Here is a 27,990-nt window from a genome sequence, read left to right as displayed (position 1 = left end):
GGAGCCCTCGTGTCCTTCCCAGACTGCTTCTTATTTTTCTGTTTTTCTAAACATTCCAAAACAGAGAAAAATTGCCATTAGAACTGTTTTGGAGTCGGTTTACTTACCGTACCACGTACCTATTCCTTTTTGAGTCTGAAACGTTCCGGAAAGTGTCCCTTATGTATTCGTTCAGGGTTACGGTTTCAATAACATTGGTTTCAACATTTGTAGGATTACCTGAGATATAATGTTTGATTCTTTGGCCATTCACCACCTTCGGATTTGTGCCTTCGAAGTTGTTGATTTTTATGGCACCGGAACGATAGACCTCCTTGATAACGTAAGGACCTTCCCATTTAGAGAGAAGTTTTCCTGCAAAAAATCTTAAACGAGAGTTGTATAGCAATACATAATCACCTACATTAAACTCACACTTTTATATCCTTTTGTCATGCCATCTTTTAACTTTTTCTTTAAACAATTTGGCATTCTCATAGGCTTGGGTTCTACATTCATCAAGTGAGCTAATGTCAAATAACCTCTTCTCACCGGCAAGTTTGAAATCATAATTGAGCTCTTTAATAGCCCAATAAGCCTTATGTTCTAGTTCGAGAGGTAAGTAACATGCTTTTCCATAAACCATTTTATACGGAGACATACCCATAGGATTTTTATATGCAGTTCTATAGGCCCATAATGCATCATCAAGTTTCTTGGACCAATTCTTTCTAGATCTATTAACAGTCTTTTGCAAAATTAATTTGAGTTCTCTATTACTCAATTCTACTTGACCACTAGGCTGTGGGTGATAAGGAGATGCAATTCTATGATTAACATCATACTTAGCAAGCATTTTACGGAAAGCACCATGAATAAAATGTGAACCATCATCAGTCATTAAATATCTAGGGACTCCAAACCTCGGAAAAATAAATTTTTTAAGCATCTTAATAGAGGTGTTATGATCAGCACTACTAGTTGGAATAGCTTCTACCCACTTAGTAACGTAATCAACAGCAACTAAAATATGTGTATATCCATTAGTGGCAGGAAAAGGTCCCATATAATCAAAGCCCCAGACATCAAATGGTTCGATAACAAGTGAATAATTCATAGGCATTTCTTGACGTCTACTAATATTACCAATTCTTTGACATTCATCACAAGATAAGACAAACTTACGGGCATCCTTGAAGAGAGTAGGCCAATAAAAACCGGATTGCAATACCTTATGTGCAGTTCTATCTCCAGCGTGGTGTCCTCCATAAGCTTCGGAGTGACACTTGCATAGGATCTGTTCATGTTCATGCTCAGGTACACAACGTCTAATAACACCATCTACTCCTTCTTTATAAAGGTGTGGGTCATCCCAGAAGTAATGTCGTTAATCATAGAAAAACTTTTTCTTTTGCTGGTATGTGAAACTAGGTGGTATAAATTTAGCAACAATGTAATTATCATAATCAGCATACCATGGAGCAGTGTGAGAAGCATTTATGACATTTAATTATTCATCAGGAAAGCTATCATCAATAGGTAGTGGGTCATCAGGAACATTTTCTAACCGAGACAAGTTATCTGCAACGGGGTTCTCAGCTCCCTTTCTATCAATAATATGCAAGTCAAATTCTTGTAGCAAGAGAACCCATCTAATAAGTCTAGGTTTAGCATCTTTCTTTTCCATAAGATATTTAATAGCAGCATGATCCATGTGAATAGTTACTTTAGAATCAACAATATAAGGTCTGAACTTGTCACAAGCAAATACAACTGCCAAGAATTCTTTTTCAGTAGTAGCATAATTTCTCCGGGCATTGTCTAGAGTTTTACTAGCATATTGAATATCATTTAATTTCTTATCAACTCTTTGCCCTAGAACAGCACCTACAGCATAATCACTAGCATCACACATAATTTTAAAAGGTAAATTCCAATCAGGTGGCTGAACAATAGGTGCAGAGATCAATGCTTTCTTAAGTATTTCAAATGCTTCTACACAATCATCATCAAAGACGAATGGTATATCTTTTTGTAATAAATTAGTCAGAGGCCGATAAATTTTTGAGAAGTCCTTAATGAACCTCCTATAAAAACCGGCATGACTAAGGAAACTTCTTATACCTTTGATGTCCTTGGGACACGGCATCTTTTCAATAGCATCAACTTTAGCTTTATCAACTTCAATGCCTCTTTCAGAAATTTTGTGCCCCAAGACAATACCTTCATTAACCATAAAGTGGCATTTCTCCCAATTCAAGACAAGGTTAGTTTCTTCACATCTCTGCAAAACTCGATCAAGGTTGCTTAAGCAACCATCAAAAGAGGATCCATAAACGGAGAAACCGTCCATGAATACCTCACATATCTTTTCACAAAAATCAGAAAATATAGCCATCATGCATCTTTGAAAGGTAGCAGGTGCATTACATAAACCAAAAGGCATACTTCTGTAAGCAAAAGTACCGAACGGGCGAGTAAAAGTGGTCTTAGATTGATCATCAGCTGATACTGGTATTTGAGAGAAACCAGAATAACCATCTAGAAAGCAAAAATGTGTATGTTTGGATAATCTTTCTAGCATTTGATCAATGAAAGGTAAGGAGTAATGATATTTTTAGTAGCCTTATTTAATTTGCGGAAATCAATTACCATCCTATAACCTGTAATAATTATTTGCGGAATCAATTCATCTTTATCATTAGGAACGACAGTAATACCTCCCTTCTTAGGAACACAATGGACAGGACTTACCCACTGACTATCAGCAAAGGGATAAATTATACTCCCTCCGTTTTTATTTAGTCCGCATATTAGCTTTGGTCAAAGTCAAGCTTTGTAAGTTTTGACTAAGTTTATAAACAAAAATATTAATATATACAATAAAAATTCAATACCACTAGATTCATTATTGAATGTACTTTCACATCATATAGATTTGTTATGGTAAATATTTATATATTTTTTATAAACTTGGTCAAACTTTGCAAAGTTTGACTTCGGTCAAACCTAATATGCAGACTAAATAAAAACAGAGGGAGTACCTGCCTCAAGGAGCTTTAGTATTTCTTTTCTTGCCACTTCTTTCATCTTAGGATTCAGTCTTTGTTGGTGATCAATAACTGGTTTGGCATCTTTTTCCAAATTTATTTTGTGTTGACATAGAGTGGGACTAATGCCCTTAAGATCATCAAGAGTATATCCAATAGCAGCATGGTGCTTCTTCAGAATTTTCAATAATTTTTCTTCCTCCTTCTCTTAAAGGTTAGCGCTAATAATAACAGGATATATCTTCTTTTCATCAAGATAAGCATATTTAAGAGTATCAGGCAATGGCTTAAGCTCAAACACAGGATCACCCTTGGGTGGAGGAGGATCCCCTAAGATTTCAACAGGCAAGTTGTGTTTTAGAATAGGTCCCTGTTTAAAGAACACTTCATCTATTTCCCTTCTTTCATTCATAAACATATCATTTTCATGGTCTAGCAAATATTGTTCTAAAGGATCACTGGGAGGTACAGCAATAGAAGCAAGACTGATAATTTCATCTTTACCAGGAAATTCCTCTTCACGGTGTTTTTTACGAAATTTAGAAAAGTTGAACTCATGAGACATATCACCTAAACCAATAGTAACAACATCCTTTTTGCAGTCTATCCTAGCATTAATAGTGTTTAAGAAGGGTCTACCAAATATGATGGGACAAAAGCTATCTTGTGGGGAACCAAGAACAAGAAAATCAGCAGGATATTTAGTTTTCCCACACAAGACTTCAACATCTCTAACAATCCCAATTGGTGAAATGGTATCTCTATTGGCAAGTTTAATTGTGACATCAATATCTTCTAACTCAGCAGGTGCAATATCATGCATAATTTTGTTGTATAAGTCAATAGGTATTGCACTAGCACTGGCACCCATATCACACAAGCCATGATAACAATGATCTCCTATTTTAACAGAAATAACATGCATGCCTACCACAGGTCTATGTTTATCTTTAGCACGAGGTTTAGCAATTCTAGCAGTTTCATCACAGAAGTAAATAGCATGCCCATCAATATTATCAGCCAAGAGATCCTTAACAATAGCAATATTAGGTTCGACTTTAACTTGCTCAGGAGGTGTATAGGTTCTAATATTGCTTTTACGAACCACAGTTGAAGCTTTAGCATGATCTTTTATCCTAATAGGAAAAGGTGGTTTCTCAACATAAGCAGTAGGAACAATAGGATCATTATAAATGATAGTCTTTTCTTCAACTTTAATAGGTGCAGCTACTTTTACTTCTATGGGAGGATGATATTTAAACCACTTCTCCTTAGGGAGATCAACATGAGTAGCAAAAGATTCACAGAAAGAAGCTACAATCTCAGAGTCAAGTCCATTTTAGTGCTAAATTTACGGAAAACATCGGTATCCATAAAAGATTTAACACAATCAAACTTAGGTGTCATACCTAACTTCTTACCTTCGTCGAGATCCCAATCTTCAGAGTTGCATTTAATTCTTTCCAATAAATCCCATTTGAATTCAATAGTCTTCATCAGAAAAGAGCCAGCACAAGAAGTATCGAGCATGGTGCGATTGTTATCCAAAAGCCGAGCATAAAAATTTTGGATAATCATTTCTCATGAGAGCTCATGATTGGGGCATGAATATAACATTGACTTAAGCCTCCCCCAAGCTTGAGCGATGCTTTCTCCTTCGCGAGGCCAAAAATTATATATATAATTACGATCACGATGAACAAGATGCATAGGATAAAACTTCCGATGAAATTCCAATTTCAATCGTTTGTAGTTCCATGATCCCATATCATCACATAGCCTATACCATGTCAATGCATATCCCTCCAAAGATAAAGGGAAGACCTTCTTCTTGATAACATCATCGGTCATACCTGCAAGCTTAAATAATCCACAAACTTCATCCACATATATTAGGTGCTCATCAGGATGTAATGTTCCGTCTCCTGAAAAACGATTAGCTAGCAGTTTTTCTATCATACCCGAAGGAATTTCAAAGTAGACATTTTCATTTTTAGTAGGTTGAGTAGGTTGAGGAGCAACTCTTTGCTCTACTGGTCGAGGTGAAGATACCCCGAACAAGCCCCTCAGAGGATTACTTTCCATAGTAACAAGTGACAGTAAATTTCAGCACACTATATAAATTTTTCCTTACCAAATTCCACCTACCAAAGGCGCTTCACTCCCCGGCAACGGTGCCAGAAAAGAGTCTTGATGACCCACAAGTATAGGGGATCTATCGTAGTCCTTTCAATAAGTAAGAGTGTCTAACCCAACGAGGAGCAGAAGGAAATGATAAGCGGTTTTCAGCAAGGTATTCTCTGCAAGCACTGAAATTGTAGGTAATAGATAGTTTTGTGATAAGATAATTTGTAACGAGAAACAAGTAAAAAATGTAAATAAAGTGCAGCAAGGTGGCCCAATCCTTTTTGTAGCAAAGGACAAGCCTGGACAAACTCTTATATGAAGTAAAGCGCTCCCGAGGACACATGGGAATTATCGTCAAGCTAGTTTTCATCACGTTCATATGATTCGCATTCGGTACTTTGATAATTTGGTATGTGGGTGGGCCGGTGCTTGGGTGCTTCCCTTACTTGGACAAGCATCCCACTTATGATTAACCTATATTGCAAGCATCCGCAACTACAACAAAAGTATTAAGGTAAACCTAACCATAGCATGAAACATATGGATCCAAATCAGCCCCTTATGAAGCAATGCATCAACTAGGGTTTAAGCTTCTGTCACTCTAGCAACCCATCATCTACTTATTACTTCCCAATGCCTTCCTCTAGGCCCAAATAGGGGTGAAGTGTCATGTAGTCGACGTTCACATAACACCACTAGAGGAGAGACAACATACATCTCATCAAAATATCGAACGAATACCAAATTCACATGACTACTAATAGCAAGACTTCTCCCATGTCCTCAGGAACAAACGTAACTACTCACAAAGCATATTCATGTTCATAAACAGAGGGGTATTAATGTGCATATAGGATCTGAACATATGATCTTCCACCAATTAAACCAACTAGCATCAACTACAAGGAGTAATCAACACTACTAGCAACCTACAGGTACCAATCCCAGACTTAGAGACATGAATTGGATACAAGAGATGAACTAGGGTTTGAGAGGAGATGGTGCTGGTGAAGATGTTGATGGAGATTGACCCCCTCCCGATGAGAGGATCGATGGTGATGATTTCCCCCTCCTGGAGGGAAGTTTCCCCGGCAGAACAGCTCCGCCGGAGCCCTAGATTGGTTCCGCCAAGGTTCCGCCTCGTGGCGGCGGAGCCTTGTCCCGAAAGCTTGCTTCTGATTTTTTTTTCTCGGACGAAAGACCTCATATAGCAAAGATGGGCATCGGAGGGCCACCAGGGAGCCCATGAGGCTGGGGGCACGCCCAGGGGGTAGGGCGTGCCCCCCCACCCTCGTGGCTGGTGAGTGGCCCCCCTCTGGTACTTCTTGCGCTCAGTATTTTTTATATATTCTGAAAATAACTTCCGTGAAGTTTCAGGACTTTTGGAGCTGTGCAGAATAGGTCTCTAATATTTGCTCCTTTTCCAGCCCAGAATCCCAGCTGTCGGCATTCTCCCTCTTTATGTAAACCTTGTAAAATAAGAGAGAATAGGCATAAGTATTGTAACATAATGTGTAATAACAGCCCATAATGCAATAAATATCGATATAAAAGCATGATGCAAAATGGACGTATCAGGGATGCCCCGGAAGGCATCCCCTCTTTCGTCTTCATCTATCGGTAACTTTACTTGAGGCTATATTTTTATTCACCACATGATATGTGTTTTGCTTGGAGCGTCTTGTATGATTTGAGTCTTTGCTTTTTATTTTACCACAATCATATTTGTTGTACACCCCTTTTGGAGAGACACGCATGAATCGGAATTTATTAGAATACTCTATGTGCTTCACTTATTATTATTATTTTTGAGCTACATAATTTTGCTCTAGTGCTTCACTTATATCTTTTAGAGCACGATGGTGGTTTTATTTTATAGAAATAATTGATGTCTCATGCTTCACTTATATTATTTTGAGTCTTTTAGAACAGCATGGTAATTTGCTTTGGCTATAAAATTAGTCCTAATACGATAGGCATCCAAGATGGGTATAAGAAAAACTATCATAAAAATGCATTGAATACTATGAGAAGTTTGATACTTGATGATTATTTTGAGATATGAAGATGGTGATATTAGAGTCATGCTAGTTGAATAGTTGTGAATTTGAGAAATACTTGTTCTAAAGTTTGTGATTCCCGTAGCATGTACGTATGGTGAACCGTTATGTGATGAAGTCGGAACATGATTTATTTATTGATTGTCTTCCTTATGAGTGGCGGTCGGGGACGAGCGATGGTCTTTTCCTACCAATCTATCCCCCTAGGAGCATGTGCATAGTACTTTGTTTCGATAACTAATAGATTTTTGCAATAAGTATGTGAGTTCTTTATGACTAATGTTGAGTCCATGGATTATACGCATTCTCACCCTTCCACCATTGCTAGCCTCTCTAGTAGCGCGCAACTTTTGCCGGTACCATACACCCACCATATATCTTCCTCAAAACAGCCACCATACCTATCTATTATGGCATTTCCATAGCCATTCCGAGATATATTGACATGCAACTTACCACCGTTCCGTTTGTTATGACATGTTTCATCATTGTCATAATGATTTGCATGATCGTGTAGTTGACATCGTATTTGTGGCGAAGCTACCCTTTATAATGCTTTCATACATGTCACTCTTGATTCATTGCACATCCCGGTACAGCGCCGGAGGCATTCACATAGAGTCATATTTTGTTCTAGTATCGAGTTGTAATTTTTGAGTTACATGTAAATAAAAGTGTGATGATCATCATTATTAGAGCATTGTCCCAAGTGAGAAAAGGATGATGGAGACTATGATTCCCCCACAAGTCGGGATAAGACTCCGGAGGAAAAATAAAAAAAATAAAAAAAGGCCATAAAAAAGAGAAGGCCCAAATAAAAAATGAAAGAGAAAAAGAGAGAAGGGACAATGTTACTATCATTTACCATACTTGTGCTTCAAAGTAGCACTATGATCTTCATGATAAAGAGTCTTCTATGTTGTCACTTTCATATACTAGTGGAAATTTTACATTATAGAACTTGGCTTGTATATTCCAATGATGGGCTTCCTCAAAATGCCCTAGGTCTTCGTGAGCAAGAGAGTTGGATGCACACCCACTTAGTTTCTTTTGTTGAGCTTTCATACACTTATAGCTGTAGTGCATCCGTTGCATGGCAATCCCTACTCACTCACATTGATATCTATTGATGGGCATCTCTATAGCCCGTTGATACGCCTAGTTGATGTGAGACTATCTTCTCCTTTTTTGTCTTCTCCACAACCACCATTTTGTTCCATCTATAGTGTTATGTCCATGGCTCATGCTCATATATTGCGTGAAGATTGAAAAAGTTTGAGAACGTCAAAAGTATGAAACAATTGCTTGGCTTTTCATCGGGGTTGTGCATGATTTAAATACTTTGTGTGCTGAAGATAGAGCATAGCCAGACTATATAATTTTGCAGGGATAATTTCCTTTGGCCATGTTATTTTGACAAGACATGATTGATTTGTTAGTATGCTTGAAGTATTATTATTTTTATGTCAATATTAAACTTTTGTCTTGAATCTTTTGGATCTGAACATTCATGCCACAATAAACAAAATTACATTAAGAATTATGCTAGGTAGCATTCCACATCAAAAATTCTGTTTTTATATTTACCTACTCGAGGACGAGCAGGAATTAACCTTGGGGATGCTTGATACGTCTCCAACGTATCTATAATTTTTGATTGTTCCATGCTATTATATTATCTGTTTTGAATGTTTAATGGGCTTTAATATACCTTTTTATATTATTTTGAGACTAACCTACTAACCAAAGGCCCATTGCAAATTGTTGGTTTTTTTACCTATTTCAGTGTTTCGCAGAAAAGTAATATCAAACGGAATCCAAACGGAATGAAACCTCCGGGAGAGTTATTTTTGGAACAAATGTGATACAGAAGACTTGGAGTGGACGTCAAGAAAGAAGCGAGGAGGCCACTAGGCAGGAGGGCGCGCCCCCCACCCTCGTGGGCACCTCCCAGCTCCGCCGGCGTACTTCTTCATCTATATATACCCATATACCCCGAAAACATCCAGGAGCACCATGAAACCCTATTTCTACCGCCGCAACCTTCTATACCCGTGAGATCCCATCTTGGGGCCTTTTCCGGCGCTCCGCCGGAGAGGGAATCGATCACGGAGGGCTTCTACATCAACACCATAGCCTCTCCGATGATGTGTGAGTAGTTTACCACAGACCTTCGGGTCCATAGTTATTAGCTAGATGGCTTCTTCTCTCTCGATTCTCTTGAAGATCTATTCGATGTAATTCTTTTTGCGGTGTGTTTGTCGAGATCCGATGAATTGTGGGTTTATGGTCAAGATTATCTATGAACAGTATTTGATTCTTCTCTGAATTTCTTTTATGCATGATTTAAATATCTTTGCAAGTCTATTCGAATTATCAGTTTGGTTTGGCCTACTAGATTGATCTTTCTTGCAATGGGAGAAGTGCTTAGCTTTGGGTTCAATCTTGCGGTGTCCTTTCGCAGTGACAGCAGGGGCAGCAAGGCACGTATTGTATTGTTGCCATCGAGGATAAAAAGATGGGGTTTATATCATATTGCTTGATTTTATCCCTCTACATCATGTCATCTTGCCTAATGCGTTACTCTGTTCTTATGAACTTAATACTCTAGATGCATGTTGGATAGCGGTCGATGTGTGGAGTAATAGTAGTAGATGCAGTATTGTTTCGGTCTACTTGTCGTGGACGTGATGCCTATATACATGGTCATGCCTAGATATTCTCATAATTATTCGCTTTTCTATCAATTGCTTGACAGTAATTTGTTCACTCACCGTAGAATTTGCTATCTTGAGAGAAGCCACTAGTGAAACATATGGCCCCCGGGTCTATTCTCCATTATATTAATCTCTTGTCAACTAGTTATTTCTGGCACCGTTTATTTTGCAATCTTTATTTTCCAATCTATATCATAAAAATATCAAAAATATTTATCGTATTATCTCTATTAGATCTCACTTTAGTAAGTGACTGTGAAGGGATTGACAACCCCTTTATCACGTTGGTTGCGAGGTTTTTGTTTGTTTGCACAGGTACTAAGCGACTTGCGTGTAATCTCCTACTGGACTGATACATTGGTTCTTAAAAACGGAGGCAAATACTTACGCTAATTTGATGCATCACTCTTTCCTCTTCAAGGGAAAACCAACGCATGCTCAAGAGGTAGAACTCCCGCCGTCTGGTCCGGCCGAAGCCCCAGCCGGGGTTGTTCCCGGTGAAGCCGGAGCACGACGAGATGGCAGCCCCCGACGACGAGTCCGCCCTCAAGTGGACGAAGGAGGACTATGTCCGGAGCAGGTCCGCCGCTAGCGCCGGGCATACACGGAGCTCCAAGACCGGCGCCGCGGGTGCGAGGAGGGCGGCGTCATCATCCTCGACAGCGATGAGGAAGAGGAGGTCGGGCCGTCCAGCGCGCCACCACGCCTCGGCAACCCTGGCCATGGCTGTAGCAGGGATGGCGCCGGCCCAAGCCAGCCGCGTGATGACAACGACGACGATGACGGCGACGGAGGCGACTACACCCGCTTCTACAGGCTTCTTGGCATGTAGACGACGGCAGCGACGGCGATGGCGGCTAGGCATGGTTTGGCGTGGTTTAGGTGTAGTTCAGGCGTAGTTTGCATGTTTTGATGTTTTATGTTAAAATTTCAATGAAGTTTCGCCAAGTTCGTGCAAAAGTCATCGAGTTTGCACATATTTTCGTATGTGACATCGCCGAACCGGGGCGATCTGTGGGCCACGACTGGGAGCTAGGTCGCCTCCACGCGCCAATCTAGCGCCGGCTCATCTCAGGAGCCTCTTTTTCAGTGTCATGGGGGGCGAACGGCTGGAGATACTCTAATACAAGGGAAAAACCAAAAAGACACTGCCGGTGGTAATGGTTGCTGGTCCATCTCGGTCAGCGTTGGATGTATTCTGTTTTACAATCGCAACTATGATGATAGTGGATCTAGTGCCTCGCCACCTCCTGGCCAGTACCAAACTAGGCCTTGTAAGCTAAGACGATGGAAAGAATAGTGATCAGGGAGTGGAGAGAGCCTTACTGGTGGATGAGACGGCGATCCGGTGTAGGAGGAGGGGCAAAAGAGAACTGGCTGGCACGTCGTGGTGGAGAGATGGCCGGGCCTGGATGCATCTTTCCACCGGAGATCTCATCCCCAGTGCGTCCATCATCGGCCGCTTGCGGTGGACCTCCTTGACTCGCACGCCATCTGCAGACTGCCTCCATCAGCCGCTCCCTCGGCAGTATCTAAAGAAATGGATGCAAATTTGTTATGGAAATCTTATATGATTGACATGAGGTGGTATTCTCCTGCTGCTAGGAGGGCATCTCTAACATCTGCCCCTTTGACCTAAAACACAAGGCAAATATGAGCAAACATGCAGTCTATGTAAATACCATACTTACTTGCATAAGTAAATCCATTTATCTAAAAATGTATAAAGCCACGAACAATGATATCTCTTGTCCACTTACAAAAAGGCTACTATGGTGCTTCTCACTAAGATATGGTCACCCTAGTGAGTCAATCACAGCTCTTATCACTTGAAATAAAGACCATGAATCACAACGCGATTCAGGATTAAGGTACTAAAACATTCACACTGATTTAGATAATACAAAAGGGTGAACGGATACCTTAGGTGTACATATTCAAAGCATTCAACCAATCGGATACTTAAAAAATCTGTAGAAAGCAAATCATAATCACACCTACATGAAAAGAAATTAAGTAGTCTTGTAAGCACACTCTCTGAAAATATAATCTAGAACTTCAACCAGTTTCTGGGACTACTCCAGAAAGCAAGTTTGGATTACAAGACTACTCCAGAAACTGGTTTGTCATCAATCACCAAAAAGGGGGAGATTGTAAGTGCATCTAGTGCCACCCCTAGTTGGTTTTGGAGTATTGACGACAAATCTAGTTGAGGGACTAATGTGTTTGTGAGAATTGCAGGATAACACAGGTAGAAGTCCCTCATTGATTCGGTTTTCCTACCAGAGATGACCCCTAAAAATGTATGAAGACATTGATGTCAAAGGTGGTATGTGAAGATATTCACATTGAAGACTATGACAAGAGAAGACATCGCATGAAGACTATGGAGCTCGAAGACTTAGATCTTAAAGTGTTCTTTTTCTTCTTTGTTGAGTCATAGGAACCACCTTACTGTTAAGTGGGGTCCAAGAGAACCAGTCATGCTTAACCAAAATCCTATGTCTTCGAGTGAAGACTATGAGAGCGAATCTTGTACAGAGTTGGACAAGTCAGCTTTGCTTGTAGCCCAAGTAAAGTTGTCGTGTGTGTTTAAAATCTGACCGTTGGAACACGTGTCAGTTCCTTAGTGACCCAGGGTCATTTCGGACAAATCAGGTCGGGTTGCCTAGTGGCTATAAATAGCCCACCCCCTACAACCATAAACGGTTGGCTGCTCAGAATTAAAGTACGGCTGTTGTCGTTTGAGAGCAACCCACCTCGAAGCCTTTGAGAGAGAATTCCTTGCGAGGATAAAGTCCTAACCACCCAGAGCCAAAGAGTGTTAGGCATCACTTAAGTCTTCTTGTCTGTGTGATCTGAAGACTTATTACACTTGAGGACTGTGAATCCTCCAGTCGGTTAGGCGTCGCGTTCTGAGCATCCAAGAGTCATTGTGGATTGCCGGTGAACGAAGTCTGTGAAGGTTTGGGAGTCTACCTTGAAGACTTACCAGAGTGATTGGGCGAGGTCTGCGTGACCTTAGCTCAAGGGGAATACAGTGAGGACTAAGGGTTCTGAGCTGCGTGTTCAGGACTAGGTGTCCGGGACTGTGTGTCCTCAGGTTTAAATACCTAGCCGCCCTAACCAGACGTACAGTTGTCACAGCAACTGGAACTGGTCCAACAAATCATTGTCTTCAACGAGTCACTGGTTTCATCCTTCCCTTCCCTTTACTTACTGTTGGTCCTTGTGAAGTCATTGCGTGATTGCATTATCTTTTGTCTTCACTGAGTGACTGCTTGTTCTGATTGGCTTCACAATATCTTCCTACCTGATCCCTACTGCCTAGCTGCTATTAGTCATCGTGCTTTCACTTTGTTGATTACCTGACTAAGGTTTGCCTAGTGTAGTCTACCTTCCGTTGCGTGGTAATAGGTTTACTTCTATCGTTTGTCTTCAAAACTTCCCTATTTAGAAGACTTTCATAAAAATCGCCTATTCACCCCCCCCTCTAGTCGATCACTAGCACTTTCAATTGGTATCAGAGCAAGGTACTCCCTTGTTCTGTGTGATTCGGTTTAACCACCTAGAGTTTTAGCTATGTCGACTGCAGGGATAATTAAAGTCTCCGTTGCGTGCCCCGTCTTTGATGGAACTGAATATCCCTACTGGAAGAATAAGATGTGCATGCATCTTGAAGCCATTGGTGTCGACCTATGGTATGTCGTCAAGAACGGTGTTCCCAAGGCTGGAGAAGGTGTCACTGCTGCTGATGTCAAGAAGTTCGTTCAACTGGACTCTACTGCCAAGAATATCATCTGTGGTCATCTGACCAAAGGACAGTATGGTTGTGTGAGTGCGTTGGAGACTTCCAAGCTAGTCTGGGACTGGCTCTCCAAGGTCAACGAAGGCGTCTCCACCCAGAGAGATCAGAGAATCAGTGTCCTTCACAACCTCTTCAACCGCTTCAAGAGAAATGACAATGAGAATGTCCAGCTCACGTTTGATCGACTCACTGACATCACAAATGAGCTTCAAGCCCTCGGCGCCACTGAGATCACCAAGCATGAAGTCGTCAAGACACTCCTGAGATCACTTGACAGTTTGTTTGACACCCTAGACCTGATGATTCAAGAACGCCCTGATTTCAAGACACTCGATCCGTCTGACATACTTGAGAGGCTCAACACACACGAGTTTCAGCTTTCTGAGAAAAGGGTTCAGAAAGTCTTCACAATCAAGCTCAAGGAATGTCAAGGAATGATGAAGCTTCTGCTCATGACTACAAGAAGAGAACATGTCACAAGTGCAAGAAGCCTGGCCACTACATCTCTGAGTGTCCACAGTGGGACAATGAGAACAAGAAGAAGAAGAGCAAGGAGTATGACTCTGACGACAAGAAGAAGAAGAAATACTCAAAGTCTTCTTCCAAGTCTTCCTCAAAGTCTTCATCACACAAGAAGAGCTCATCTGGCAAGGCACGTGCGTTTGTTGGCAAGGAAATGGATTCTGAGGAGGAGTCTGCTTCTGAGGAGGCGGAGGTGGAGTCTGAGGAGGAGTCCGATTCTGGCGTTGCGAGTCTGGCTACAGCATACGTTGCCAAGTCCATCTTCAACACTGAAGACAATGACTTCATCACCGACACCGATGCAAATGACAAGGACTACTCCGCTCCTTCCTACTGCTTCATGGCACGTGGTGCCAAGGTAAACACACGCACTACTCACTATCAAACATCCAGTGACGATGAATCTGATTGTGATTCCAAACCTAGCTACAAAACACTTGCTAAAATTGGAACTGAACAGCAGAAATCTATGGAACACATTCAAAAACTGTTAGACAAAAGCGATGATCTGTTAGACGCTGAAATGACTCGATCTCAGTCCTTAATTGAAGACATAAAAAATCTTCACGTTAAGTATGAGGAACTTGAAAGTCGTCATGAAACGCTCTCAACAACTCATGAAAGGCTGTCCTACGATAATCTTCAAAGGAAGCAGGACCTTGAGAAATTGAGAGCGGCTCATGAAGATCTTCAAAAGGAAAACGAGTCACTTCACGCCAAACAGATCAGTTCAGCTCGGGAAGGATTTAAACCACTGTGTTTTAAATGCATTGAGCGTGATAATGCTACTTCTGTTGCTGAATGTTCTACTGCTGCTACTGTTGCAATATCTTCACCTGTTGATGTGGTAACTAACCCCTCTACTGAGGATACCACTGCTATTGCTGATGAGAATGCTAGGTTGAAGACACTGCTTGAAACAGGGATGTACAAAAGTCTCAAAGGGCATCAGGCACTATGTGATGTCCTCAAAAGGTAGATCCTGAACCGAAACCCTAGGAAAGAGGGTGTTGGGTTCGAAAGGAAAATGAATGCCGATGGCTCTTACTGGAAACCTGAGCAGTACCCCAAAACCACATGGGTTGCTGCAAAGGAACCTTCAGTGGATGCATCCACCCTATCTGGCTTCACTTGTGCTAATCCCATTGTTATTGATGAATCCTTTGATGCAAACTACAAACTGTTTAAGAATCAGAATGGTGAAGTGTTTGCCAGGTATATTGGTACTAACTGCAGGAATGGACCGCCTATGAAGAAGATCTGGGTGCCGAAAAGGTGTTTGGAGAATCTTCCTGTGAATGTCATCATGACACCACAGGTGAAGAAGACAAACCCCAGACCACAGGCTTCATATGGTCCAAAGGCTTCATACAGACAGAGGACTCACCGGAGTCGCACTAACGCAAATGTTTTGCAGGGAAGCCATACTCAGGCCTATGAATATGAGCGCGGTTCATCAAACCGCCATGTTCATAAGACCAAGAACTATTCTGCTTATTCTTATGAGTACTATTGTCCACCTGCAAGACTTTTTGCTAGGGCTCCAAAGCCAAAATTCTCAGATGCTGCACTTAGACTCATTGCTTCAAAGCCACCCTTGAAGATGTGGGTGGCTAAGAAAGCTTAACTCTCTTTTGCAGGGAAAGGTCTCCAGCAGAAAACCAAAATCGTCTGACGCTATTGCTGGGGACCTTAAACATCTTGTAGGGTGCAAGATCAAATGCCCAAATGGTCTTATTATGTACTTTGTTCCTGAATCGCTTGCTACTCGCCCTATCAGTCCAAATCTCGATCTAAGCTTTCATAACCCACTGGTTCGTCAAATTTTTTGCTTCACAATTCTCTTCGTGAAGCCTATCCCCCTAACTGCACTGTAGGGTACGACACCAGCAGCTTCAGAATGGATTATTGATAGTGGGTGTACCAATCACATGACTGGCAAGAGAAGCCTTCTTATGGACTCAACCTTACGTCCATCCGACAAAAGTCACATCACATTTGCTGACACTGGTAAAAGTAAGGTATTCGGTCTAGGTAGAGTTGCAATCTCAAAGGATCAACACATGGATAAAGTCATGCTTGTTGAATCCCTTGGCTTCAACTTAATGTCTGTCTCAATGCTTTGCGATTTAAACATGATTGTGATGTTTGGAAAATATCGTTGCCTTGTTCTAATGGAATCTGACAAGTCTCTAGTGTTTGAAGGGTATCGGAAAGATGATTTGTACGTGGTAGATTTCTCAGCAGGACCACAGCTTGTCGTATGTCTTCTAGCAAAAGCTTTAGAATGCTGGCTCTGGCATCAGAGGCTAGGGCATGCTGGCATGAGGAACCTGCACACCCTTGCAAAGAAGAAGCATGTCATAGGCATCGAGGGCGTCAAGTTCAAGAAAGATCACTTATGCGGTGCCTGTGAAGCAGGAAAGATGACGAGGGCCAAGCATCCCTCGAAGACAATCATGACAACGACTCGACCATTCAAACTGCTCCACATGGATCTTTTCGGTCCCACTCATTACTCAACTCTTACTACTACTGCTTGTCTCTATGGCTTTGTCATTGTTGATGATTATTCTAGATATACTTGGGTGCATATAATCCTCTACAAGACTGAAGTGCAGGATGTCTTCAGATGCTTCGCCAATCGAGCAATGAACAACTATGGCGCCAAGATAAAGCACATCAGAAGTGACAATGGCACTGAATTCAAGAACACTGGCCTTGATACATATCTTGATACTTTGGGCATCACACATGAATTCTCAGCTCCGTACACGCCACAGCAGAATGGCGTCGTCGAACGCAAGAACAGAACACTTATTGAGATGGCCCGAACGATGCTTGATGAATACAAGACTCCAAGAAAATTCTGGCCTGAAGCCATTGATACTGCATGCCATACAATCAACCGTGTTTATCTTCACAAGCTTCTGAACAAGACATCTTATGAGCTCCTTACTGGCAAGAAGCCAAATGTCAGTTACTTCAGAGTATTTGGCGCCAGGTGCTGGATTAAGGATCCACATCACACTTCAAAATTTGCACCAAAAGCACATGAGGGTTTATGCTTGGATATGGAAAGGACTCGCACTCCTACAGAGTCTTCAATCTCTTTCATTATAAAGTGGTTGAAACAGTGGATGTGCGGTTCGATGAGACTAACGGCTCACAAAGAGAGCACCTGCCAAATGTGCTAGATGAAGTTCCATCCAGTGAATCAATCAAACTTATGGGAACTGGAGAAATCATACCTTCTGAAGCTCAACCTGAAGAGGAACTTATCATCTCTGCACCTGATCAACCTGAAGACAATGCTCAGCCTGAAGACAATCCCTCTAACAATGACAATGATCAGCAAGAGCAAAATCTTCGCCCTGTACATCCTCGTGTTGCCAATGAAGTGCAGATTGAGAGAATAATTGATAGCATCAATGCACCCGGTCCACTCACTCGTTCAAGGGCAACACAGCTGGTAAATTTCTGTGGGCACTTCGCATTCGTCTCAATAACAGAACCCAAGAAAGTTGAAGAAGCCTTCATGGAACCTGAATGGATTCAAGCTATGCAAGAAGAGCTTCAACAGTTTGAGCTGAATAATGTATGGGAACTGGTTAAGCGTCCTGATCCTCGGAAGCACAATATAATAGGCACCAAATGGATATATCGCAACAAGCAAGATGAGCATGGTCAAGTTGTCAGAAACAAAGCTCGTCTCGTTGCTCAAGGATATACTCAAGTTAAAGGGATTGACTTCGATGAAACATTTGCTCCTGTGGCTCGACTTGAAGCCATACGCATACTGCTGGCCTATGCAAATCATCATAACATACTTCTATATCAAATGGATGTGAAGAGCGCTTTTCTCAGTGGAAAGATTGAAGAAGAAGTGTATGTTGCACAACCGCCTGGCTTTGAAGATCCAAAACATCCTGACATGGTATACAAGCTCAACAAGGCACTGTATGGCCTCAAACAAGCCCCTTGGGCTTGGTATGACACACTCAAATACTTCCTGAAGAGCAAAGGCTTCACACCTGGTTCCCTCGACCCCACTCTCTTCACAAAGACATATGATGGTGAACTGTTTGTGTGCCAAATATATGTGGATGACATTATCTTCGGCTGCACCAATCAGAAATACAGTGAAGAGTTTGGATATATGATGCAAGAGCAATATCAGATGTCCATGATGGGAGAGCTAAAGTTCTTCCTTGGTCTTCAAATACGACAGCAACGCAACGGCATTTTTATATCTCAAGAGAAGTATCTCAAAGATTGCCTGAAGAAGTTCGGTATGCAAGACTGCAAAGGCTTCACGACGCCAATGCCAGCCAAACATCATCTGGGTCCCGACGATAATGGTAAAGAGTTCGATCAAAAGGTATACCGCTCCATGATTGGTTCTTTACTTTATCTATGTGCATCTAGGCCAGATATTATGCTTAGTGTTTGCATGTGTGCTCGATTCCAAGCGGCACCAAAGGAATCGCATCACTTAGATGTGAAGCGAATTCTTCGATATTTGGCTTACACCCCAACTCTAGGATTATGGTATCCAAAGGGTTCAGAGTTTGATCTGGTTGGATTCTCGGATGCTGATTATGCTGGTGACAAGGTGGATCGCAAGTCTACATCAGGCACATGTCATTTTCTGGGACGATCACTTGTATGTTGGTCTTCAAAGAAGCAGAATTGTGTATCTCTCTCCACTGCTGAATCTGAATACATTGTTGCTGGATCTTGCTATGCTCGGCTTCTGTGGATGAAGCAAACACTCAAAGACTATGGCATTCATCTGAAGCAAGTACCACTCTAGTGCGACAACGGAAGCGCCATCAAGATTGCCAACAACCCAGTTCAGCACTCGAAGACAAAGCACATTGAGATCCGTCATCACTTTCGCAGAGATCATGTTGTGAAGGAAGATATTGATATCATACACGTCAACACTGAAGAGCAATTGGCAGATATCTTCACCAAGCCCTTGGATGAGAAGAGATTTTGTAAGTTACGGTGTGAGCTAAATATCTTGGAATCCTCAAATGTCCTGTGATCAGGCACACATCCTAACACTTATGCGTATTGATGACTTAGATGTGCAACACACGAAGTAAAGTATATCTTCAATCAATGAAGACATACATTCTAAGTGTGAATACATTAATGAGGAATTTGACTTCGGAGTGCCACGATAATTGTGCGCCGTGTCCGGGTCTAATACTTCCTATACGATGGGTAATGCCACCACCAAATGTTCTGTTTGAAGTATTTCACTCATGGCGTTACATTTGCTATGTCTTCACATTTGGTTTGACTTCAATCTCAACATGTCTTCATAATTATCTTTAATATGTTGATCATATATATATATATATATATATATATATATACTAGTGTTCTGTCCTCTACAGCATTCACTTATAGCTATGTCTTCTTGTTGAATCTTTTGAACTAAGTGAATGTGATCGGACCCTAACCTCTCTATGCTTTCTATCTCAAACTCTATCTCTCCAAATCATATGCATTCTATTGAAATTGTCGAATGTCTTCTCTGCATCCTTGTCAGCGGAAGATACAGAGACAAACATTAAGTCCGTTTTCAATGCTAATTCCTTCACCTGAAACCCGGAGAAGTGGGAACGACCACCCGACAATCCAGGCGTGCGTGGGAACGTGGAACAACCTCTGATATGCGATTCCTAGATTGGGTTTTTATTTTCATTTTGTGTTTTTTCCTTCGGGTTTTTTTGCTTCTTCCATTTTGATTCATTCCTTTCGTTTTCATTTTCTTGATTCATTTTTCAGGTATTATTTTTATTTTTATTTTATGATTTCTTTTAAATTTTCGAACATCATCCAAATTCGTAAAACAAGTGATTTTTTTCCTAAATTAATGAACATTTTTTTAAAAATGTGTAAATAGTTTTTAAAATCTTGAATATTTTTTAAATTTGTCATTTTTTAGAACTCATGAGCATTTTTTAATGTGTTCCTCAGATGTGAATCACCAGGGGCACCTGTGTAATAACACTGAGCCATCCCTGTCCCTATAAATACACGCCTCACCTCAGTCATTATCCTTTCTTCCACTCTCGCATGAACCCTAGCGCCACCGCTAGCCCTCGACGACGCCGGCGACGAAGCGCTTAGCTGCCGCAACCTCTCCGACGCCGTCTTCACGCCGACCGCGGACATCGTCTTCTCCACCGTCGTCGTAGGTGTCCTCCGTCGCCAAGTTAGGGCACGGACGATCGAACTACTCGGCCTCCTCTTCCACTCCGTCTAGCAGTTTCTTGTGTGGTAAATAAAACTCCCTTTTTACGGCCTCTTTGATCCTATTGATTCGTCACTTTCTACCACAAGCAGTTTCTGTTCACACAAGTTGGATCCACTCCATACTGCATCTCATATTATGCCTAGTATGTTCACTTATACTTTACAAAGTAGTTAGATTCCTCACTTGTACGGATTTGTGGATTCGTACAAATCTGGAACCAACTCCTTATCTATGAGTAAATGTCTTTGCACGATGAGGTCAATGTCTTCTAAACTAATTTATCTTCAAAATCTTCTGAGAATGCATATGACCTCTTCCCCTTCCCTCGCACCTTAATGCTGTCACAGGTACATGTCCATGGGAGAATCCCTTGGTTCTCATAGTCTGCATTCATTTGCAGAATTCTTACAGCATCACATAAATTCTCCCGAAGCCAGTTCCTGTTTGTCCAGCAAGCGAAAGCCCTTGAATCCTTTGAACGTATTGAAGCCATTCAGTTTAAAGTTCATGGCTGCAGAGAAATCAGTAAGGAAGGGTAGCAAAAAGCGTCAAGGTGAGACATCAAGAGATCTGCCCAATGACCTCTCAGAACTGTACAAGACAGATCTAGAAGAGGATTACAATCAGCGCAAGACACGAATCCAATGGATTCGACGATATTGGGCAGAACAGTGGTTAAAGTACAGATTTGTGACAAAGGAATATGCTGAAAAGAATGCCATCAAGCGACCATGGGGAGACATCCTATACAAAAATCTTCAACCCAGGTCCAGAGATGAAGCCATTGAACAAGGCTTTTATCCCTGCATGGTCCGTGGACCACAGCCTGCGGATGCTGACCCATCGTCACTGCTATGGTGTCGTGACGACAATCTACTCAAGCGCAACTTCCAGTTTGCCCAGAATTCGGCGAAGCAGAATAAGAAGTCTTTGGGATTAGACTTCAACCCTGGTCCCTCTGCTCCCCGTGCCGATGGGACCCGCGAAGCTGAACCCAATCTTGTTGGGCCCTTCTACAACCTGGAAGGTCTCATCACTCATATCGTGGTTCAAGGGACAGCCGTGAATGAGCCTGCGGATGACGCTGAATCAGATAAAGCGCCTGCAGCGCCGAAGCCAAAGAAACTGAAGCAGCCTAAAGCTTCAAAGTCTGCCTCAGCACCAAAAATCTCACGGGCGAAGCCACTGGCTACTGCACCTCCTGAAGACGGTGTGCAGTCTGAAGATCTGTCACACATCTCCAAGCCCCAGAAAGTCAAGATGCCTCTTCCACACACCAGCCAAGAACTGACTGCTGCTGCTATTCTGCGCAACGATGCCATTTATCTGTCCAGTGATGAAGATCTTGTAGATGATGCTCTTGAGCAACTGATCAAGAGCAAAGAAGAAGCAGAAATCTTCAACAATTTGCCTCTCTTTGACGTGGCAATCATCCACAACTTCATCGATGAGTGGTTTGACACGCCCAACCTCAGCTTTGAAGATCTGCAACTTCCCATTGGCCTCGGTGTTGCCTTCCATGGCGTCATTGCTTCAGAGTTAGCTATAGCCCAGCGCATCGTTGAACTGAAGCAGAAGATTGACTTTGAGAAAGCTCAGTTCAAGAAGCATATGGCCAAGCTCAGCATGCAAGAGGTCATGAACTTCAAGATCATGCTGCATGAGCTCAAAGAAGCCTTTCTCAAGAAGCGTGAAGAAGCTCAAGGTTCTTGTGAGCGCATGAAGAGCCTGGCTGACAAGTGTGTGCAAGCCTACAATGAGGCTGAGAAGCGCAAGGCCCTTGGGCGTCCTGGCATCGACCCCAGGATGGCTGCAAAGCAGAAGAAGAAGAAGAAGCCCGCTATGGTCGAACCCGACGCACCAAGGCAGGAAGCACATCCCATTGTCTTCCCAACCAGCATGACTGGCTCGAAGCCAAAAGCCAGGTCTACCGCTTCAGAACTGAAGAAGATGAGGACTACGGAGGCTGAAGCCAGAAAGAGGAAACATCATGAAGCCTCTGCTGCTGCTCCCTCCAAGAAGAAGCGGAAAACCAAGAAGGAATGGGCTGCTCCCACAGAGCCCTTAATTGTTGAACCTATCTCCATGGTTCGCCCTGCCGCCGAACATCAAGAGCGCCAACTGACTGTCCATGAGCCTGCTTTCACAGAGGCTCATGAAGCTGAAGACATTCCAGCAGCTGATCCCACCACTGCTGAAGACATTGGTCACCATGACCATGTTGAAGATGATGCAGTTCTTCCTCAGATCGAGCACCAACAGGTATCATCGCCTGTGCTTACGCACAGCGAACTCATCAGCATTGGTCGTCCTCTGACGCCAATTGCTCAGGATGCATCATGGGCTGATCACCCACAACAACAAGTCACACCACCCCGGCAAGAAGAAGATGACTTTGAGGCCCAGCCAACTCCATCTCCAAAGGCGTCGCCAGCGTTACACAGGCTTTGCAAAGGACCAAGGCCTCCAGTCTCCGAATCTGAAGCTAAAGCTGCTGAAGACATTCCGGCTGCATCAGCCGATGACACCCAAGAAGAAGAACGTGTCCCCACTCCCCCAACTACTGACGAAGCTGTTCTCGAGGAGAACGTGTCTGTGCCCGACCCTCCAGCTCATCAAGTGGAGGTAGAAAATCTTGAGGCTGCCACCACCAACACCAGTGAAGCCATTGACGCTGTCATGGCTGAAGCAAATGTGGAGCCTACACCAACCCAAGAACCAGAAGTCAGCGAAGCCAATGATGCTACTGCTTCTGTTCCTGCGCCTGCTGCTGGTCCTCAGTTTGACTATCACATTGAGCATAGGCCTCAGGTACAGAAGCCAATGCCAAGGTTGCCCAGGTTTCCAGGTCCTGCATCAGCACCTGGATCCTTCAATGTCAACAGCTTCAAAGCAGACAACACCTTCTTCAATAGCTCCAAGAACCCCTACTCAAGGGAACGAATATCTTCCGATCGGTTCTGGAGCTATACGCAGTGAAGCTATTACTCCTGCATTCTGTACAATCAAGGTCGCATCTTCCCACATATGCGTCTTGACACCGAAGCAATAGCTGGTCTGCCCTACTTGGAAGAAGCTCTGGACTGCTTCAAAGAGGTTGGATTGAAGTTCTACGCTCCATGGATAATGAGGCTGATCAAACTCCACTCAGCTATCTCATATCAGCCCTCTGCTCGCAATCATCGGATCTTTATGCCTGACGTGGATATGTCCGTTGAAGCCCTCTATCCAGAGCCTGCCAAGGAGCCTCTTAGTCTTCAAAATGCGGAGCATCAAAGTTTCTCTCAGAACATTGACGGAGTTGAAGCAGTCACTCGTGTTTATCCTCTGGCTGGCACTACACGCGCACCTCATCGTGCCCTCACTGAAGCCACTGAAAGCACTATTGCCCAACGGCCCAAGAAGCGATCTCGTGTTCTCAATGACCGAGAGCTTCTGGTTGCTCTTCATCATAAACAGGATAGGCATCATGACTGGCTGGAGCGCCAAATGCACACCTTTTGGTGGATGTCAACCGCATTCGCAACCTTGCCACCAAGAATGCCTTTGTTGCCCATGAAACTTGTCGGCGTACATGGAAAGGGCTGACGCTTATGTGCTCTGAGGATGATCTTCAAGAGGATGGCTTCTCTGAACGTTTCAAGTTTGACTCCACACCTCCCCGAAGGGCTGTGCTGCGACGAACTCCCTCACTTGAAGACTCTGAGTTCTCTTCCTCTGCGGCAACTGTGAATGCCAGAGTGATCGAGGACGAAGACGATGCTACTTCACCGCCCCCACCTTCAGCACGCGTCGACACCGCCCCGAGCTCGTCTGCACCGCCTAACAACACCGACGACCTTGCTACTTCACCTACTCCTCATGGGAACGAGTAGATGCTCTATGTCTTCAAACCTTTTTGGTCCTTACTGACAAAAGGGGGAGAAGCATATGAGTGTGATAGTCTTCAAGCGGGTCCATATGGGCGGTTACTTTATGTTTTGCCTAGTGTTTACAACTCTCGTTTTGATACATTTGGTTCTTTGAGTTGTAACACTTAAACTCGATGGTCGTCTGCTACTCGTTTGCTACTTTGTGATGCGATGATAAATTCCGCATGTGCGACGATAAATTCCGCACTTAGATCATTTTGCAGATGTCCATTTTCCATTATGCATGTCATTATCTTCACATACTTTTCATGCATGATGGATTGTCATCATAAGTTGAAGAGGATCTCCACAAGTACAACCTGCCATGTGCATTTGCATTCCAAAAGCAAATTACTTATATGCACATCTTCAGGGGGAGCCCTTACAACATATGAAGACAATTTCTTATCCTTTACAATTTCACATATTATATTCCCCATTGAAAACTTCAACCAGTTTGTCATCAATCACCAAAAAGGGGGAGATTGTAAGTGCATCTAGTGCCACCCCTAGTTGGTTTTGGAGTATTGACGACAAACCCAGTTGAGGGACTAATGTGTTTGTGAGAATTGCAGGATAACACAGGTAGAAGTCCCTCATTGATTCGGTTTTCCAACCAGAGGTGACCCCTAAAAATGTATGAAGACATTGAAGTCAAAGGTGGTATGTGAAGATATTCACATTGAAGACTATGACAAGAGAAGACATCGCATGAAGACTATGGAGCTCGAAGACTTAGATCTTTCGTATTTCTTTTTCTTCTTTGTTGAGTCATAGGAACCACCGTACTGTTAAGTGGGGTCCAAGAGAACCGGTCAGAATGACTGAAGTGATGCTTAACCAAAATCCTATGTCTTCGAGTGAAGACTATGAGAGCGAATCTTGTCCAGAGTTGGACAAGTCAGCTTTGCTTGTAGCCCAAGTAAAGTTGCCGTGTGTGTTTAAAATCTGACCGTTGGAACACGTGTCAGTTCCTTAGTGACTCAGGATCATTTCGGACAAATCAGGTCGGGTTGCCTAGTGGCAATAAATAGCCCACCCCCTACAACCATAAACGGTTGGCTGCTCAGAGTTAAAGTACGGTTGTTGCTGTTTGAGAGCAACCCACCTCGAAGCCTTTGAGAGAGAATTCCTTGCGAGGATAAAGTCCTAACCACCCAAAGCCAAAGAGTGTTAGGCATCACTTAAGTCTTCTTGTCTGTGTGATCTGAAGACTTATTACACTTGAGGACTGTGAATCCTCCAGCCGGTTAGGCGTCGCGTTCTGAGCATCCAAGAGTCATTGTGGATTGCCGGTGAACGAAGTCTGTGAAGGTTTGGGAGTCTACCTTGAAGACTTACCAGAGTGATTGGGCAAGGTCTGCGTGACCTTAGCTCAAGGGGAATACGGTGAGGACTAAGGGTTCTGAGCTGCGTGTTCAGGACTGGGTGTCCGGGACTGTGTGTCCTCAGGTTTAAATACCTAGCCGCCCTAACCAGATGTACAGTTGTCACAGCAACTGGAACTGGTCCAACAAATCATTGTCTTCAACGAGTCACTGGTTTCATCCTTCCCTTCCCTTTACTTATTGTTGGTCCTTGTGAAGTCATTGCGTCATTGCATTATTTTTTGGCTTCACTGAGTGACTGCTTGTTCTGATTGGCTTCACAATATCTTCCTACCTGATCCCTACTGCCTAGCTGCTATTAGTCATCGTGATTTCACTTCGTTGATTACCTGACTAAGGTTTGGCTAGTGTAGTCTACCTTCCGTTGCGTGGTAATAGGTTTACTTCTATCGTTTGTCTTCAAAACTTCCCTGTTTAGAAGACTTTCATAAAAATCGCCTATTCACCCCCTCCCCCCCCCTCTAGTCGATCACTAGCACTTTCACTACTCCCAGATCAACTTGTAAATACAGGCATACATCGGTTTTGCTTCGTATCTAGACTCTAGTGTGTTCTCACCGAAATCACTGATACTTGCCCAGCAGATGATGTACAGCAGCTAAAAATTTCAGAGATGCTAGAAGCACTTATGCATCTAAAATCAATTAAAGGGTTGCCCGTATTATTGGTAAGAAATGTTTCCTACCAGCTGGGGGAGCAATAGTGGAGGAAACGCGGGCCTGGGGGCACCATCTTGATCCCTGTGAACCTGGGGCCGACTGAGAACACCTGAAGCAGCAGTCAATCTCTCGAATCAATCAAATCAAAGCAAAGCATGGCGAGATAGACAGGGTGTAACCACCAGTGGCGTGGCGGCCAGTGCGAGGCACGACGGTGACGTACCTGGGTGTCGATGCCGAGGACCGTGTGCTGGGGCACGTCGAGGAGCACGCCAGCTCCGTGCCCGCCTCGGGGTCCATCCGCGCTGCCGCGCCTGCTCGGGTGCTCCCCATGCCAACACCGCCCGATGCGGCTATCCACAACCCCGGCAACGCCTGTGCTTCTCCCTTCTGTGTAGCTGCCTGAGGAAAAGAAACAAAATGGCAGCCTTAGGTGAATATGGATATAATCGAAGCAAGGAAGCCAGAGAGAGGAGAAGAGGGCTGGTGGACCTTGGCATCACATCGAGGTCTCTCGCGACGGAGTGGAAGGAGGACGTGGCCATGGGGCCCAGCCGGCCGGCGAGCCCACGCTGTTGCGCTCTCCTTCCTCTCCTCCGCTCTGCCCTGCTTTCACTCACGGCCGCCGGTACTGATGGCTCCGCCGCCCTTCATGGTCGCGAGTGGCTAGCACAAGGGACGGCCAGGAGGAGGGAGGCGAAGAGGAGCAGCGGCGGCTTTCGTCCTTGCCACCGTCGACCCGTGGGGAGGAGAGGAAGGAAGAGGACGTGGGAGCGGAGGCGGCCTCCGTATCGCGCTTCAAATAGGAGTCGACGGCAGTGTGGGGATGGCCCTAGGCGGCAGCAGGGCAGGGAGGCGCGGGCGGGAGGAAGAGGAGAGGGGGGCGCCGGCGGCGGCGCACATGCGGGATGGAGGCCTGGAAGGGCGACTGTGGCAGCGGCCGGGCGGCGGCGGCAGCCGGCGGGCGCGGGCCTAGGGTTTGGAGGGGGAGAGATGCGAGGCGCGAATGCGGGAGGAGGCAGCGCGAGAAGGAGAGGAGCCGGCTAGGTCATCTCCACACGAGCCGTCGCCTTTTATACCCGGTGCATGAAATGACCAAAATGCCCACCGCGGGGCAGGCTATTTACGCGCGATGGCACGACCTGTGCGCACACTGTTTATTGCAACGGCCTCAGTTTTAATCCGACGACTGAAATTGTCCGGGGGCGAGATCGGACGGTCCAAATTGCATCAAGTAAACAATCCGACGGCCCAGAGTTGCTAAACTCTAAGGAGCCAGGTAGCTCGCTTGGTCTCATCTTTCTCGATTTAGCCAAAACCAATCATACAGAAGAATAAGCAGATGACTCATTGTAACTATGGTAACCAACAAGGATTAATTTTACAACGAAATAAAAGGCGCTCATTGCCTGTTTACGCTATAGCTAACACGATCTGACTTATTGTGACTTTGTTGTCCAACTAAATAAAATCCCCATGTTTCTCTAATAGG

This window comes from Triticum urartu, chromosome 7, assembly GCF_003073215.2.
Source record: "Triticum urartu cultivar G1812 chromosome 7, Tu2.1, whole genome shotgun sequence".
Taxonomy (NCBI): domain Eukaryota; kingdom Viridiplantae; phylum Streptophyta; class Magnoliopsida; order Poales; family Poaceae; genus Triticum; species Triticum urartu.
The sequence above is the reverse complement of the archived record's forward strand: the minus strand, read 5'-3'. Positions refer to the sequence as shown.